Below are 17898 nucleotides of genomic sequence, written 5' to 3'. Positions count from 1 at the left end.
CTGCAAGTTTGAGATAATCTGAGAATTATTCTAGAAATGAACTCTTGCCCTCACCTCAGTAACAGAAAAAAAATAATAAACTGAATGTTCTGCTATATAATGCTATACATTCATGGTATTCTGGATCCCCCGTAGAGGTAGTTCTAATTATGGTGCTACTCATTTGAGAAAATCATTTATTCCATGAGACCCACAACTTTTCCTTGAACTGTGTTTAGAGACTGGAGCATGAACTGTGGTGGATTATTAGCAGCAACTTACTTCAAGGCCTTTCACGAGAATATGTAAGTAAACCTCACAGATATATTATACACCAGAGGACTCTGACTGTGAGCACTTTTTTACATGCTTGGACTAGGTCTCTTCCTGCTTTCTAGAAAGATCCCTCCTAGTCCTGATAAGGGTTGGAAGGGTACATTTGCTCTGCAACGTCAGCATGGACCGATCTGAGCTAGACTGAATGTAGCTTGGAAGTATACCAAAAGCAATTAAAACATGGTGGCATAAGATTCATCATAGGCTAGCTACCCAAGTACCAACCTGTGCTGCCCATTTGACTCATGCACGATCATGACTTTATCATTATTGTTAACTATGTTAGCTGGTTCAGGTTGGCCCACCCATGCTGCAATCATGTCTTTGACTACAGTACAGACATATGCTTCTAAATCACTTGGAGGCTTTTGAAAATTTGCCCCGAGATATGAAATGTCTTGGGTACAAAATAGTTTCTTTTGTTTGTTATTGTAAGAATTGATCTATCCCTATGTGACTGGAAACAAATGAGCAAAAATTGTAGCACAAGAGAAATAATATTGGCAGAATGTGACTCCACTGTGATGGAATAAATCACATGCTTTAGCCACTAGACACAATTTTTGCTTCCTGTCTAGGAGAAATTACAGGTGTTAAATTAGTCACAGGAGGGCTCCCTTATTGTTCTGCCTCAGCAGGAGAAACATTGAAAATTATAAGAACTAAATTAAGAATAAAAAAGGGAACATAAAAGGCCTAACTCTGCCCCCAGCTGCACCAGCAGAAAGCCAGAGTAAATCCAATCACTTTGAGGAAGCTACTTCAGCTTTGCGCTGGCTTAAATTGACAGCTGAATTTGTGCCATAAACTACAGATTTTAAAAGGAAGTACATTCTCCAGCACATACTCAGTTCTACATGAATGCAACTCTTCCTAAAAATCAGACTTCATGTGGTATGGGGCCTTACCCTGAAAGATGCTAAACAATTCCTGTGGAGTGCTGAGCCCCTTCTATTTGCTGCAACTTCAGTAGGAATTAAGGGTGAACTCCGCACCTGACAGAATGGGTCCTATATTATGTTTTTCTCTTTGAACAAAGAGAGTTATTTAAATATTTTCATTAAAAGCAGAGTATTTGGGGATGATAAAGATAATTAAGTTCTGAAAGTGTAGTGATCCATTTGACACAGAGAATAAAAGATATGAAGTATTTCTAATAAAAACAGAGCCCCCAGTGGGATTTGAACTCACTGCCTATCTTTACAATTTGAGGCAAACGCTGCATCCACTGCCAAACGCTGCTATACGAATGCAGCCTGCTTTCCAGGCCTACAATTTACAACTCTGTATCAGCTCCCCCGTTGTTCCCCAAATGCAAAAATAATATATTATTCAGCATCATACACATACATAAATTAATTTTTAAAAACGAACAGAAGTGTTATAAAGTTCAGAAATCCATTTCCTAGTTTGTGCCAAGATCTATAATGCATGGTTCAATTCACTATCCTCAGTCTTAATTTCCTGTGGGTTTTGCACCATCGGTTAAAAACGTGAGATGATGCAGGTGAGGAAGGCTCCTGTGTTTTAGATGGCGGCTCTTCCATAAGTCATGTTAGTATGAGCTAAATGTCTGATGTGATTAGGTCTGTAGAAATACACACAAAGAATAAAGCACTTCGTACTGTCAAAGCACTGAATGAACCCAGGTTCCACGTTTTTGTCCTGTTGAAATGAGAACAATGCAGCCTCTGTCCTGACGTGAATAAAACTGTCTACTAGGGCTCTCCATGTCACTGCTGTAAATTAAGTCATATGCTCCATTTACAGAACTTATGTAGGTTTAATCAATATCAAAATCGGCAGGGGAGAATCTATCACTTTAATTCGACGTTTCAGTTTATGGGTGTATATTTGCTTGACACAGAAAGTGTATATGCTGCTTTGGCCTTGTCTATACTAATGTTTTTGGGAAACCTCTCTTTATTATATTATCACTGGTATAGTTACACCACCTGTGTGGCTATACCCATGGAAGCAATGGTAGGAAAACAGACATAGCCTGGTTGCTGCTTTGTTGTGTTTTGTTTTGATCACGAAGATATCTAGAACTACTCTGTGTAGGATTAGGTGGCACAACGGTAAAATCACCAGCGCTTTAGCTATATGAGTGTGCTTACTGCCAATATAGCAACATAAAGACTTCTCAGCAGTTTAATACATATTCGACCTCCACTGATGTCACCAGCTTTGGGGATTTTATTGTAAATCTCTCAATATTTGGGTTCCTTCTAAATTCCCTGGCTTTCAAAATCAGGTGATTACTGGAGCCCCTTAACTTTCATTTAAAATAAAAACAGTCAGTTTCTAGTGTTTCTGGCTTCAAAGAAAAGCTTACAAACATCTGTCCTACAGTTTCAAAATCACAAAGGAAAACAAAGGATCCAATGTGTACTCCCAGGCTCAAATCTTAGAGCTTTTCTAAGCACGTAATATTTTTGTGTGGACTGACTCATGAGAGACAGAATGAGAAAGAAAATGTGTGTGTGTGGTTAGAAACAACATGACTTTGTGTGTGTGTTGTATGTGTGTATGAGTATGTAATGGTAGTGTGAGAATGGCGTTGCAGCCATGATGGTCCAGAAATTGTGTGAGGCAAGGATTTCTTAGGGTGATAACTTTTATTGGACCAACTGTATATTCGGGATACAAGTAGACAAGCTTTTGAATGCAAGACAAAAGAGGTAAAGTAGTAACAGTTCATAGGGGCATATCCAGTGGAGGAAGGAGGTACACTGGTGCAGTAGCATAACCCTTTGATTCTTAGTCTATCCAAAATTCAAAGCCAACCGCCTGGCAGTGGCAGCAGCACCACTTTTCAGGCAGCAGTGAGGAAGTTAGTTGACTTAATGCTCATTTTAATTTACTCAATTCCTTCTAAACTCTTCATTCCACAGGTGTTTACGACCCTCTTTACTTTTAAAAGGCATTACTCCAGCTCTCCTTATTTCTGCAATTCACAGATTCACAGACGTTTAGTGCTGGAAGGGACCTCCTGAATTCAGGAAAGACTGCTGGGGTCAAATAACCCCAGTAACGTATGCATCTGCTGCTGTCTGTTAGTCAGTCTTGGGCATGTAGCTTCTATTTCACATCCCTGTAGACAGATTTTTTTTTTTAAATTCTAGCTAAAAACATCAACTCAGGTGTAAGAATATTAACCTAAATGAACATTAGCTCAGGTATAAAAATCACTTTCAATGAAGCATTGAAGGCACTTTCCAGATGCTCAAGAAGGATTGGGGTTTTTTTTGAGATGTACATTTAACTCCAGGACTAATGAATCTTTGGATTAATTTTGCCTAGCTTGTTGTGTTTTTATATATAATATATGATATAGCAAATTAATGCACATTCCAATATATTTTTTGCTTCTATCTTAACTTGAATAATATAGCTCTAGGCCCCTTCTTATTCGTGAAGTTTCTAGTTTCTTTTTAACTGGAGAAAAATGTGGGTTGTGCTTATGTTTTGATGCACAACACCACCTGTACCCACATTTTCAAAATCCTAGATGTGCCCATGACAGTACACCTAGGCATTCTTAAGTATGAGAGAATATGTATGAGCATATAAGAGCATTTGTATATGAAAGAATGTATAATAATACTTGTGTATATGTATCTTTGAGTGCGTGTAGGACAGTGCATGCATCAGCAAATATCAATGCATGAGTGACAATTAGTGTGCGTGTGCATGGACATGTATGTGTAGTTCTCACCTCCCTCTTGTGCTACCCCTTGCAAAGGTCAGCCTTCTCTCCCCAGGTTTAATTCCTTTGTTGCTGTTAATGTTCAGAGGTAAATGTTCACTTTTTATTAAAAATCAAAAGCAGAGGTGCTTGTAATCCTCCTGACTCTGTTTTCCTTGTATAAACTGAAAGTTTAGCTCAGAGCAATAGCAGTTAAAATTAGAGAGAAATCAGCAGCTTGGTTCCCAGGGGACATAGAAAAGCTAAACAATATTGTAAGGATTGTTCTGTTTGCATGCCTACATTCTTCAGTATCCAAATGCTTTTTCTTACATGTATTAGTATTGTTTTTCAAGCAGAGAGCTTGGCAAATCCTAACAGATTGCATCAACACTTCAGAGGGCATTCTGCAAATGATATTATATCTCAACCTTTTCTTTTTCCCTCCACAAAAACAGTCCAGTCATCAATATTAGAAAATGGCTATATTAATTTCTCTGCCCTCATTTACGTCATGACCTCTCTCTTTCCCTAATAGCCACCTCTACAGTGAAACCCTCAGCCCTTTTTCTCATTAGGAAAAGCATCCATCATCCCTTCCTGAATGATTGTGCAAGGCTTTGTCTTGCATGGTGCCTTCCTTTATTTACTCTGGAAACACCTCGGAGCTTGGATCCCATTATTTCTGCTTCTTACAAACTATTATCAATATACCAGTCCTAACATCAGACAGGAATTGAGCCCTTTTGCTTTGTCCTTTTTAAAATTTTATTTTCTGAGCCTGAAGGCTCCCTCTGTTCATAATTCCAAGCTTTTCTTCTGCAACACCAAAAGCTAGAAACATGTTTAAAAATGAAGCTGATATTCTCTTTTAAGCATATAAGTCTAGGATCTAGGGCTTTTCATTAAAGCAAATGCAATATGGTAAGGTACTGAGATCTGGCTACATTACTATTATCAACATCTTCACTCACCTCTCCCACCACACCCTCACTCTATTGTCATACCCCACCTGTTTTTTCCTCCTCCCTGTCCATTCCCTCTCCCTTGCATCATCCTGACCCTACCCCTCTTCCATTTATTGTCACATTCACTTTCCCCTCCTCACTTTTCTTTCCCCATAAACTCAAGCAAGCAAAGACTGAGGCTGAAAGCATCTTATCCCAATGATATCAGCCCCCCCTGGGCTATACAGCAGGTGGCTTGTCAAGGAGACAGCTCAATCTTTTTGGAGAATTCTGTTGTATCCCATGCTTCTAAGCATCCAGGCACTCCACTGTTTTGGACACTTCCCCTTTTTGGGTCAAATCAAAGGGATGCACGAAGGGGGAAAACCCTTTCAGATATAACAAAGCTCAAGTTGAAGTGTGAATTTGGGATGGTTTTATTCTGACCAAGCTGACACATCCCCACACCTTAGTACCTGGATCCTTTTGGTGCCCCCTGAAGACTCTTCTAAGGTGGGCCTAGGTGTCTATTCTGGCAGCCAAGAATAGCCAGAGTTTAGCCCTAGCCCTGCATTTGCTCCCTTGCATTAGGGCCAGGAAAGGAGGAAGGAGGACACAGAGCTACCACTTTGATTCCAGAACACCAAGATACTCATTTTACAGAAGAGGAATTCCCAGGTAGATGACTGAGCCAGCTTTTTGGGTGGTACACACTGCACAGAAGCTACAAGGAGGCTCTTGGTCCCACCTCAGCAGCTGGATGAGCAACATCAAGGGCCTTCAGGGAGCCCAATGAGGAAGGGGTGAATGGCAATTACCTTGCGAGTCAGCAGCACAGGTTAAAAGGGAAGGCAGGGTCTTCCGCACTTGGCATCTGACCACGCACAAACCTGTAATTTCATACAAAGACCCTACTTTGCCCTTGGCCAGGCTTTTGGAACAAGGGCAGCAGAGTCAGGCTCATAAGGCACAAGATTCACCTTTGCAGAGGTATGAATATGTAGTGGTTATAGAGCACAATAGAGTCACACTCACTGTGTGACCTTGGATCAGTTAGTTCTCCACTCTGTGACTCAGTTTCCCCAACCTGTATATCTGATTATGATGACCCCATATTCCCAAGGGGACTGGGAGACTTTTTTTATGTGTGCTCTGAAAATTCCATGTGTTCCTGTATCAGAGGAAGTGGTGACAGCACTGTTGCAATATGCAGTGTGAGTTACACTGTGCTCTCACAGGGTTGTGCATGTGTACACATTGGTTCTACATCAAAGGCATTTAGCCTGGTTATAACACAGGGGACCTGTCCATTCTGCTGTTCTAATTCTATTGTAAACCAGATCAATAGACAGTTGCAACATGAACAGGTCATCCATCCTTCCAATCACCTACCTACCTGAGACACTCTAGGAGTTTTCTGTTTCCTTGGGTTGCCCTGTTATAGTTTTGCTTCCCTCTTCTTGCTCCTAGCTGTCCCAAACCCATGCAAGTTTGTGTGAATTAGCTCTGGCAGATCAGCTAAGCTGAACTCTTCTCTCTTTCTGCTGTCTGTCCTATTCCTGAGCTATTTGGTGAATAGTGACATGCCTTGGCATTATCTATACCATTTAGGATTTTACACTCAATTAAATCCCTTCTTAACAGCCTCTCCTCCTTCTTCTTCATAAGCTATAAAGACTTTGCTTTTATTTTTAGACTGTCCTGTTAGCTCAGGACTCTCAGCCTCTCTCATCCCTTTTTCTGCCCTTCCCTGAACCTTTTTGAGTTCACTGATGCTTATGGAGCTTAAGACATGAAGTGGGGTGAGCAAGGTTTTCTCACCATGCAGTAGTTTCTTTATGTTTCTCTTCCCATGCTGAGTGATTTGATGCCATAACAATTGCTTCAACATTTTCCAAAGAGTCTCTTCAGATAAAAGGAGCCATTCAGATCACCTGTGTCCACTCTGGGCATGGGCCTACTGGGCCCAAACAGGATCTCTGCCTCTGAGAATATTCATCTAATGCAAGACTAGATCAGGATTTAGCACAGGATTTGCCCTTATCCAAACATGGGCTCCCCACCTTGAGTTAAGCCTGTCTCCCTCCCTCCCTCCCCCCTAGCAGTGCCTCGTCCTGCTGGAAAACAAGTAATCATCCCGGTTTTCTAACAAAAGCCAATACCAGCTGAGTTTTTTCCTGCTATGGGTTTTCCTTCTGAGAGCTCTTCATGGCCTTAGCTAATGCTAGAGAGCTGCAATCGCAGCTGCAGTGATGCATGGCTAATGTTTCACAGATAAGACACCAAGCTTCCACATTCACCGGCAATGGACAATTTATTAATATGACACCAGGTTGCTCACTATCTGCCAACGTGCTGGTTTCCCATAAATAATAGAGGTTCGGTGACCATCTTTGCAGCTCTTTGATAAGCTTCCAAAGGAATGAAAAGAAGAATGGAATAATGGAGCAATGAATTAATAATAATGGAGAGAAATGTCACCTCGCCAGTCAGTTCTCAACAATTGGATCCTCTTCCCATCATCTCTTTTGGGAGCTTGGCCCTTGGGGCAGGATAACCCCAATGCACAAGAATGTCATTGATTTATGTTGAGTTACTGAGTGGGGCTCATCAGCCTGGTAACCAGAGACAAGTTGAAAGCTCAGTGCAGGGCTCACCTGCTTCTTCTAGGATGTTACAACAGGACTCAACGATTCTCTTTCATGAAAATAGCTCATTATCTCTGCCTCGCAACACTGGATGGTCAGAATGGTGCTACTGACAAGCGTCTGCCCTTCTCCTTCCCTTAGTGCTCAGGAGAATGCAGGGCTTGTCTGTCTGTCACTGTATCTGGAAACCTAATGGAATAACCAGGGGTTGACTCTAACAGGGTCAGTATGTTCTCTGACAGAGCAGGAAACATGGCATTCAGTCTTATGGATGAAACATCAAACCCTGGGCTTGGCCACTTTTTGTCATCAAAGATCCCACGAGCGTTTGCAAAAGAGGGGTGCTTAGCCCTACTGCCCCAGCCAGCTTATATTCCTCTTTAACAAGGGGTGGAGAGGAAGGGAGCGAGGGGATTGGGGAGAGGATTTTTCACATTTAACAAGAGATCAGTGGTAAATAATTTCCTAAAGGAACAAATGTTCTGTCTACCCATCCCAGTGGCTAAATTAGCTTAGTTCCAGCGTAAAAAGCAATTGTGTAGTATATTTCCTGTACGTGTTGTGGAGAGACGTGCCACTTAGGAATGTTAAGGGATTCGATTATATGTAACAAGACAGCCTTCTCTCCGTCTCACTCAGTCTCTGACTGTTTTGCTTTTTAATGCACTCTACATAGACAAGTTTGTTCTCCAGTGTGTCAGGAGATTTCCAAAGGAGAGATGAAAATGTGATTTGAAGAGCTAGCTAATGAAAGGGAAGAGAGAGAGAGAAAAGACTCTTTATATAGGGATTTCAAAATAATTTAATGGTGATCAAAGTAACCAATGGACCACTGGTGTTCTGCAAAACATATGTTGGTAGTCTGCTAGCTTGAAGATTACATGGTGCTTGCTGGCTTCCATTCTTCCCTTCCAGCATGTACACAGCAGGGAGAAATCAACTGATTGGGAAGCACATACAAGGGGGGAAGAGGAGGCAAAAAGGGGTCAGGCAACACAGAAATACGTCCACGTTTCCAGCCCATCCCAGATGCCTCCTCTACTGCAAAAGTTGATTCTTCAGAGTGTAGCTGAATTGCTGGGGTGGAATAGGATGCCAGATAAATACAGAACTCAACCACTCTACACTGTATAGTACCTGTGTGCTCTTGTGTTCACTGTGGGTGCAAGTGCTATATAGGCTCTGTTAATACCCTTCTCCATGCAGCTCTGTGTGACTTTGCTGAATACATGTTGTTCCTCTGGTACCCTCAAGGACAAGAATAAATAGAATGAAAGCAAAATCACCTTGCACAGAACTGCTGCTAGTGACCTTCACTATCATGCCCATGTCGACAGCTCTGGAATTTTACTTTCAACTCATCTTAGAAGAGGCCTGTCTTATCCATGGACGCCGAGAAATAAGGAGTGAGGAGAGAGAATAAACCTTTTTGGAGTCTGAGACATGTGAAACCATCTTGTCCCTTCCCTGACCCCAATTCTAGTGATTTTATGAATGAAGGGGGGCAACAAGTTATACATTGATTGAGCTGTGACCTGAGTTAGGAGATCATTGTGGTAACCAGCCTTGAGGACATGCATTATAATCAAATAATTAGTAAAACTAACAATAATGATCCTTTCATCTTTATTCTTGTAGGTATTTACAGATTACTTATTACCATGGCACGCTCTCAGTAGAGACAGAGTCAGTGGGTTACTAAGCTTTCAGGAAGCAAAGGAAACAATTAACGTAACTGCAGAAAAGTTATGTGATTTTGTTTGGGTTTTATTTACTTATTTATTTTGCATCTGTCTGTGCCACACAGGATGTTGGAGAGATTTCTACAGCACCAGTCTCCTGTCTTGGAGTTCTATTTACAGAAAGTTTTTCTGTGTTATTTTTGTGAGGTTTTAATTTATAAACTAGATGCCCAGAACACAAAATGGGCATCTGTGGAGATAAACACACACACATAAATTCAGCTTATTTAGATTTTGAAAAAGGCTTTGACACAATCTCTTGTGAGAAGCCTTAAGAAAGGAAATTAAGAAGTCATGGGTTGAGAGGTAGTATTCTCTCATGAATTCAGAACTGGATACTGGGATAGATGGACCTCTGATGTGACCCATTACAACAATTCTTATGTTCTTAGCTGAACAAATGGGCATAACAATGAGAACTGTTATAAAGGACTCAGGATAGAATGCATGCTGGGAGCAACAGTCTGTTCTACACAGGTACCTGCCTGGATTACAATTTATCATATCAGAAAAAGACGTGTGGTTGTTGTGGACAGTGAAGTGAAGCATTGCACGCAGAGGTGGCCAAAGCAAACCAGAAATGTAAAGTTGCAAAAATTGTACCAGGAAAGACTGAGGAAAGGGCCAGAGCACTAAGTAAATCCCAGCTAAGCCCACAAAATCCATCTTACGTTGGATTTGATGGTACAGCCTCTTCTTATGAGTCCATTGCACTGGGGAGAACTGCCACTACTGAGAATGTTACTAATGTCATTACACATCCAAGACATTCTGCCTTTCTCTGGGAATCTTAGGTCAAAAAAAGAGCGAGAAAGAACTGGAGATGGAAAACAATAAAGATTACTGGTCAGGAGAAACTTCTGTATGAGAAGTCACTGAGAACCTGCTAAGCATTTAGAGAGAAAGAATGGAAAGGATAACATAGAAAAAACAAGACATGGCCAAGAGGTTAACAGGCTGTGTTGCCTTCTTCTATCATTCAAAGACAAGACATTATTCCATGCAATTAAAAGACAGTACATTTAACATGAAACTTGATCCCACAAGGAGCATGGAGGCCAGGAATTTAGAAGGCAAGGCTTCATAAACAACTTGGGCATTTATACACGTAATAGGTCAATTTGTATTTGATATTCAGAAAGATAAGAGTTTGTATATCAGCCTGACATTAAGAAGCAACTTCCTGTCTGGGCAAATTATTCTGCTGCTGGCCATCACAAGGAATCTCCCACCTCCTTCTTAAGCATCTAGAACTAAAGACTCTTGCAGAGAGGATACAAATGTAGATGCAAATCCACTCCTCAGAACAGTGTTCCCTATGTTGTTCATTTAGTAGGCACGGTCTGTCACAGGTTCTCAATGCACCCTAAGAAAGATGCGTATCTTAAACCTTACTTCCTCCTCATGATGCAGGTCGATATCATTATTCCCACCATGCCATTCCATGTCTCAAACTTACTGTGCCAAGCCAACCCAGCCCATATGCATGCCCTCCAAACTGGAAGTAAAATACTTGTGTGGGGTTGGGATGGGGCTAACTAGCACCCAGTCAATAACCCACCTGCAGTCACACCCACCCACACAGCTACAACCCTGCTGATATGGTGGGTAGGGAACGTGAAGCAGCATATGTAAAAGCAGTCTGTGGCTTGTCATGGTAAGCAGTGTTGGTATACCATACCATGCAAAATGGGAACCAGCTTGGCCAAGGCACCCAACGAATTCACAGCTGAAGTTGGAAGTGCACCAGGACTTCTGCATTTTAGCTTTTAACTTTCTGCTAGTGCACAATCTATGGGGAAAAACTGAGACTTAGCTTCAAGATAGCAGATCCAAATAAAAGGCAACTCATCTGACTTAACTCTGAGCACAAGGATAGCAGCACTTAAGTTATGGAAGGGGATGTGTTAAAGAAATGGAGAGAGAGACACTTTCAGAAGGCAGATGGTATATAGGTATACCCTCTAACCTATGATTTTTAGTGTTAAATCCAGATTGCTTGATCTTGTACCCAAAGCTCTTTCCTGTATTTGTACTCTTCTTTCTCTTTCTTTTTTATGTCATTATTTGAACAAGCCACAGTAGCAAAGCTGCTACCTGTTTTCCTTCTCTCTAGAAGCACTGAGTGTGCACAGCTCACTGAGCTAACAACATCTAAAAGGGTTAGAACAAAACACAGAGGGCTTCAGGGTGGTGAAACCAAAGCAATCTCTTTCACCTTTTGTGAGGATTCACTCCTGAATAAAATGGCCCAATCCATTGACTTCAGTGACAGAACCAGGGTAAACTGAGATCAGCACCAGTCTGGATTATTCACAGTGGAAACAGAATTTAGCTTTGGACGGAGGTGACATTTATTGTTGTACATTAAGGAGCTTAAAATCTCAATATAAAGAGAGCAGACAGATGATGTGCAGTGCTATCGCTCTACAACTCAGGCCTTCCTATATCAAAAATAACCCTGAGTAAAACAGGGATACCATAACTCTGACATGCTTTAAAGTAATTACTTTTGTTTCCTTCACCAATCCGCAACAGGGAGTTGGTTAGCCCAGTGGCATCCCAGTGCACAGCCTTCCCCGTACTCTCACAAGGCTCGTTCCTGCTCCGGAAAGGCTCTTCAGAATTGTGGCTGCAAGGGTTGCTGGGATCCCTACTCCTGAATCACCTAGTGGTGAGGTACTGCAATAGCATCAACCTCAGCCAAATCGGAAACCGTTTTGGTGGGAGGGGAATGTACAGCTGTACACACTACTGATAATAAGATACACATTAAATGCATTTCAAATTCTGCCTTCGTGTGAACCACTTTTAATGTATGTCTGTCAACATCTTTAGAAACAGGTGTGCTAATGTGGCAGGCTTGCTGGGGGCAGCCTGGCTTACTGGTTTGAACCAGATGGCTCAGGCTGATTACTGGGGGCATTCCCCTTCCCCGCTAATCAGAAGAGGAAGGAAGAGAGGCTTGCCCCACTCTGACGTAGGAGCCAGGTGAAAAAGAGGACCTGAGAGGGAACTAACCCCTCAGGCTTTTCCATTGGTCAGTTCCCAATCTGGGGGAGGAGCCTCCAGAGGGAATAAAAGCACACAGGAGGCTTTGAGGAGGGGGGGATGATGAAGAGTGCTGCAGAAGAGCTGGTAGACCTGACTAGCAGGGGCGGAGCAGTTGCCCCAAAAGAGCCCAGACGACGCCTCCACTAAGCAGGAAGAAGCAACTGTGGAGGGAGCCGCGTCGGTGCACAGATCAGTGCATGAAGGGTCCGAGAGCAGACGGGACCTCAGCAGCTGCACAAGGCAGCACAGGTCCCCAACCTGCCTGAGGCAGGAGCTCTCAGTGCATGGGTCAGTGCACAGGGCTGGAGAGCTGAAGGGACTGCTGCAGCTGCATGAGTCAGTGCAGGTCCCCACCCCTGCATGAGGCAGGAGCCCTTGGTGCACAAGTCGGTACACAGGGCTGGAGACCTGAAGGGACCCTGCAGCTGCACAAGGCAACACAGGCTCCCAACCCTGCATGAAGCAGGAGCACAGGGCTGGAGAGCTGAAGGAACTGCCACAGCTGCATGAGTCAGTGCAGGTCCCCAATCCTGCATGAGACAAGAGCCCTCAGTGCACAGGTTGGTACACAGGACTGGAGAGTTGAAGGGACCTTGTGGCTGCAGGAGGCAGTGCAGGTCCCCAACCCTGCATGAAGCAGGAGCCCTCAGTGCACAGGGTCGGTGCACAGGTCTGGAGAGCTGAAGGGACTGCCATGTCTGCATGAGGCATGGTCCCCACGGTGCACGGATCAATGCACAGGGCCAAGAAAGAGCTGAGGGGACTCTGGGACTGCATGAGGCAGCTCGGGTACCTGACCCTACAATCGGCAGGGATACCACAGTGCACAGACTGGTGCATGGGGCTGGGAGAGACCTGAAGAAAACCGTGCAGTAGCGCGAAGCAGCACAGGCCCATATCTCTGCAGATGGCTCCAGGGAACCAGAGGGTGCACAGGAGGTCAAGAACAGTGGCTAGGCCCTGATAGCTGCATGAGGCAGCTCAGGCCTTTCCACTGTGAGCAGCAGCAGGACAAAGCTGCAAACCCCAGCAAGGCAGAAGCTTCAACAAGCCTCCCCACCCACAGAGAGAGAGTCAAGACCCACTGGAGGGCTGAGGAGCCATGGATGCCCAGGTTGGGGGTCAAGGTCCCCACAGGGGAGAGGAAAAGGTCTCCACAGTAGGAGGGGCCCTGGTATTCAGGGGAGGTTTTCATGCTCCCATGGTCCAGCTAGTCAAGGGGACTAGGGGTGGTTAGCATTGTTCCTTAGGGAACATTGTTCCTGTTTTCCTTGTGTATTACTCCTCCATGCATCATGATTACTGTGCATTATTGGTGCTGGATGTAACTGTTAAGGCTTATGTAAATGATTAAGGTAGCCTTGTGTCCATAAAAATGTGGGGTGGACGGTAAGCTGTATTTTCACTGTGAATTTATTTTATTTGATATTGTATCATAAGACGTTTATGTATTCCCTTGTTATGTCTGGTAGATGTCAGCTGCTAAAATGCTGGGAAGAGCCTTATGATTATTACTTTGGATCTGAGGGGTTGTTATGCCTATGTGTGGAATTGTATTATTGTAACCTTGTGTATGTATGTTCTAACAATTGTTTATTTATTGCTGGGTCCTCTTTAGTGAACCACTGCTTACCCTGGTGCCATGGGTGTTTGTTCCTATGCCAGGCCTGCAGGGCCGGGGAGTGTAGGGGCTATAACCTAATAAGAAGACCTCTGGGAGTCAAGGTTTACATTGATAAGTGCCTTTATCTGTCATATCCACATTGTCTCTGCCCATGTATATGAGTAATAAGATGTACTACCTTAGTAATATAGATCTGTAAATAGTTCTCGAATATATCTATAAGTTTACTAAGATTATTGGTCCTGTAAATAAAGTTCTAGAAATAGTTGAAGTATACTGGGTGACCACAGTCTCTGCTCTGCTCTGCCCTGCTCTGCAGGAGAGGATGGTGAATTGGCTCAGGCTAAACAGCTATGCTCTCACAGCACACACCTCCCAACATCCCTTCAATTGAAGAGGGGGTACCAGCTGCATACCACCCGGGTTATGTTAACTTTTGCCATTGCATATATGGGGGGATTCACCAAAGTGCAATAAGCTTGCAATTTTTATGCCCAACTACAAAATGCCTGCCCATAAAAAAAATCACATCCATGGTATCAAATAACTATATGTAGATTCTAAGCAGGAGCATCTTGTTTTGAGAATCTAGCTTGAGTCAGCATGAAAGAAAACAACACAGCTATTATTTCACACAGCAGTCTTTTGAGGGTAATGGAATAGGCACCATGGTGCCTATGGTGGTGTAACTCAGAAGTCCAGCAATGATCTAGGGCAGTGGTGCTCAAATGCCAGCCCACAGGCCAGATGCAACCTGCAAATCATAGAATTATAGTGATGTCGGGCTGGAAGGGATTTTCATAGGTCATCTAGTCCAGCCCCCTCCCTGAGGCAGGATCATCCCTATCCAAACCATCCTATACAAATCTATAATCTAAACTCTTTGTAAAACTACCCTCAACCCTGACACAACACAAGACATAACACCCTAACTTCCCACAGGTAAAGCAGGGGAACCACGTCAGCCAATGTTCTGCTTCTATAAAAGGTTGTTAATATACATGCAAGAGATCCTGGGTAGAGGGCCACACCCTGATACAGAGGGAGGCAGAAACCTCCACAGTCCATACCAGTCTCATCATGGAATAAAATTCCTTCCTGACCCCAAATATGGGGATTGGTCTGACCCTTTAAGGGAGGGGTAGGACCGTCTAGCCAGGAATCTGTGTGTTTAAGTCCGAGCAGCAGTACTGGCACACCCAGTCAGAATCCACAGCCTTGGCTGCAGCCGACTCCCAATGTCTCCAAGGAAGGCTTAACAACACCAGTGTGAATGGCTCATCATCAGCATGGCAGTGCAAGGGAACATTCCTGCCGCTTGTCTCCTCCTTTCTCCTACCACTGAACTCAGCAAAAGAGGAAAGGAGGGTATGAGTACTGGTGGCATTCACTTATGCTGACATGCCTCTGAGCTCCAAGCTTTCATGCAACTCCGGCGCCCACAAGCTGAGAACAGCCACCATTCACTTCTCCCCTCCTCCAAATTCAGCAGGGAAAAGAGAAGGCAAGAACAGACAGTGGTCAGCTCCTGGGCTCTGGAGCTATGTGAAAACTGAGCTCATCCACATGTCAGTGTGAGCTCTAACTGGAGCCACAAGCTTTTGAACTGAGCACTGCTGCTGCTGCTGTTTGTTGACTCTTTTCCTTGCTGCTGAATGCAGTGGTGGGGAAGGGGAGGTGAATGGCTGTGATACTCCTGGGCTCTAGAGATGTGTGAAAGCTGTAGCTCCAATCCAGAGTCTGCACTGACATGGAGCTCCAAGCTCTCACAAAACTTTGAAGCCTGGGAGCTGAGTGCTGCCACTGCTGCTTGGTCCCTCTTTTTCCAGCCACTGAATTCAGTGCAGGGGTAGGGGGAGGCAAACAGTGGATGTACTAGGCTCCTAGGTTCCACAGCCCCATAAAAACTTTGGGAGTTGGAAGAGGAAAGGCAGTGGAGACCCACCATTGGTGGCCCCATGCACACATGCCCATGGGGCTCTGGTGAAGCACCGGGCTGGCTAGAGTACCTAAAAAAAAATTATTTAAAAAAAACCTCCAGTGCTCTGCAGCAGAGAGTGGTCCCACTACACCATGCTCCCAAAGCACACAGCTCTCCCTTCAGGAGACACTGGTAGGGCACTGGGAAGTGCTGGGAGAAAAGATAAGGTACAGTGCTGCCAGCTGGACAATCTCCATCTTCCACCTGAAAGAATTCTTGAATTAATTTTATGAAGTTTAAAATTGAACTACAGAATACTGAACATTTTACTTTGTATCCATGAGCCTAAAGTTACTAAAACTATGTTTTCCTTACTATTACTGAAACTTCTCAATACTGGGATATGCCAAACTAGCATTATAAGGCTTGTCTATATGGTCTTTAGCCCATTTTTTTTTTATTTTAAGGTTTGGCCCACTTGTAAAAAAAAGGATGAGCACCTTGTCTATCACTCAAAAGAAAAGGTGATCATTCTTGGGTATAATGATGGAGCAGTGGGATAGGGAAGTACAGGACCAAGTGCATGTGAAGACTGAGTCTCCCTTTTCACTTGGAAGAGGTGATTGCTGCCAGATTACTAACTGACAGAACAATTTGGGGAGCTCAGAAATAACTGTGCAGAGTTATGTATTCCTAATTAGCTGCTTGGAGCCCAATCAGTTGCTAAAGGGAAAACCTTTTGGCTCAAGATGCAAACTGATGACCACGTCCCAGGGAATATACAAGAGGTAGGGGGTGCCAAGAAAAGTGGCATGGGTAGACTCTGTCTTGTCATTCTCCTTTCCTGAATCCCCCTTCCTTTTTTCTACTGCAGAAAAAATTTTGCTTCCTGTCCTAAATGGTCCATTGTACAGCGTAGCTGTTGTTCTACCTCAGATGTCGCTGTATTTCAATAGTGAGTAATGGGGCTTGGGATCTTTCTGGATGGAAAAAAAGTGCCATACAAATGTAAGTTGTTGTTAATGAGTTCTCCTATAACGGTATATTCATACATATTTTACAGCTATATGATTATCTTGAGAGTTTACAATGACTGGGACTTACCCCTCAAGCCACTCCAAAATCCTTTATAAGAAGCAGAACTTGCTATTATTCAGTTGGGCATGCAGTGTATTTTATGTCCAGATAAGTGATTCCCCACTCTGCTTTCCATACCAGAACACCAGCCTCCCAGGTCTGCAAATATCTGACAAGGAGTTAAAATGCAACAAGGCCTGTGACCCTGCTGATTTTGCACAGCTAGCAAAAGGGGGAACTTTCTAACACTGAGAAGAGCACAAGGAAAATACTTCTTTCCTCTCCACACCCTGAAAGCTGTACACAGAAATAAAATTTAAAAAGCCAAGTGAAAAAACAAAAACAACATTGACATTCTAATGATCTTAGGGCAGACCAATTAATTTTGGAGAATTTCAGGAAGGAATGCACATCCACATGATTTCCTGGAATCCAGGCAAGCCCCTGTGTCATATACGGCATATTAGACCTAAATTATGCACCAGGAATTTCAGATTAATGCAACAGGGATTTCACATTTATGTGCAGAAAGTGCTGGTGTACAGTGGAGGGACAGGAAACCAGAATCAGTGAAGCAGTGAATGAGAAAGACACGTGTGAGAGCTAGTTGGGAAATGTGGTCAATCATGATGAGAAATGGAAGTTAAAAAAGGATGACCAGGATGTGTAAGGTGACATTCTGCACCTGTAACCTCACCGAGTATTCAGAGTTTATGACATCACACTTGATGACCTGAAGATTTCACATGCCAAGTAAGAAATGTGTAAAAGAAAATCCTGGAGGAGATTCCAAGAAAGCAGAAAGAGTAAGAGGAGTCAGAGGAGATAAAAAAGGCAGAAGTTGAACAACCTCCTAGAAAAGAAAAGAGAGAGAAGATG

General features: G+C 43.4%; 1 protein-coding gene across 4 annotated transcripts in view; it reads right to left on the bottom strand.

The window, feature by feature from the left end:
- LSAMP (limbic system-associated membrane protein) overlaps positions 1 to 17898 on the bottom strand; it is a 1430869-nt gene that overhangs the window by 405905 nt on the left and 1007066 nt on the right. The gene's annotated exons all lie outside the window — the stretch shown is intronic.

The sequence above is a fragment of the Crocodylus porosus genome, unplaced genomic scaffold (genome assembly GCF_001723895.1).
Source record: "Crocodylus porosus isolate Cpor-Errol unplaced genomic scaffold, CroPor_comp1, whole genome shotgun sequence".
NCBI lineage: Eukaryota > Metazoa > Chordata > Crocodylia > Crocodylidae > Crocodylus > Crocodylus porosus.
The sequence above is the reverse complement of the archived record's forward strand: the minus strand, read 5'-3'. Positions and strand labels throughout refer to the sequence as shown.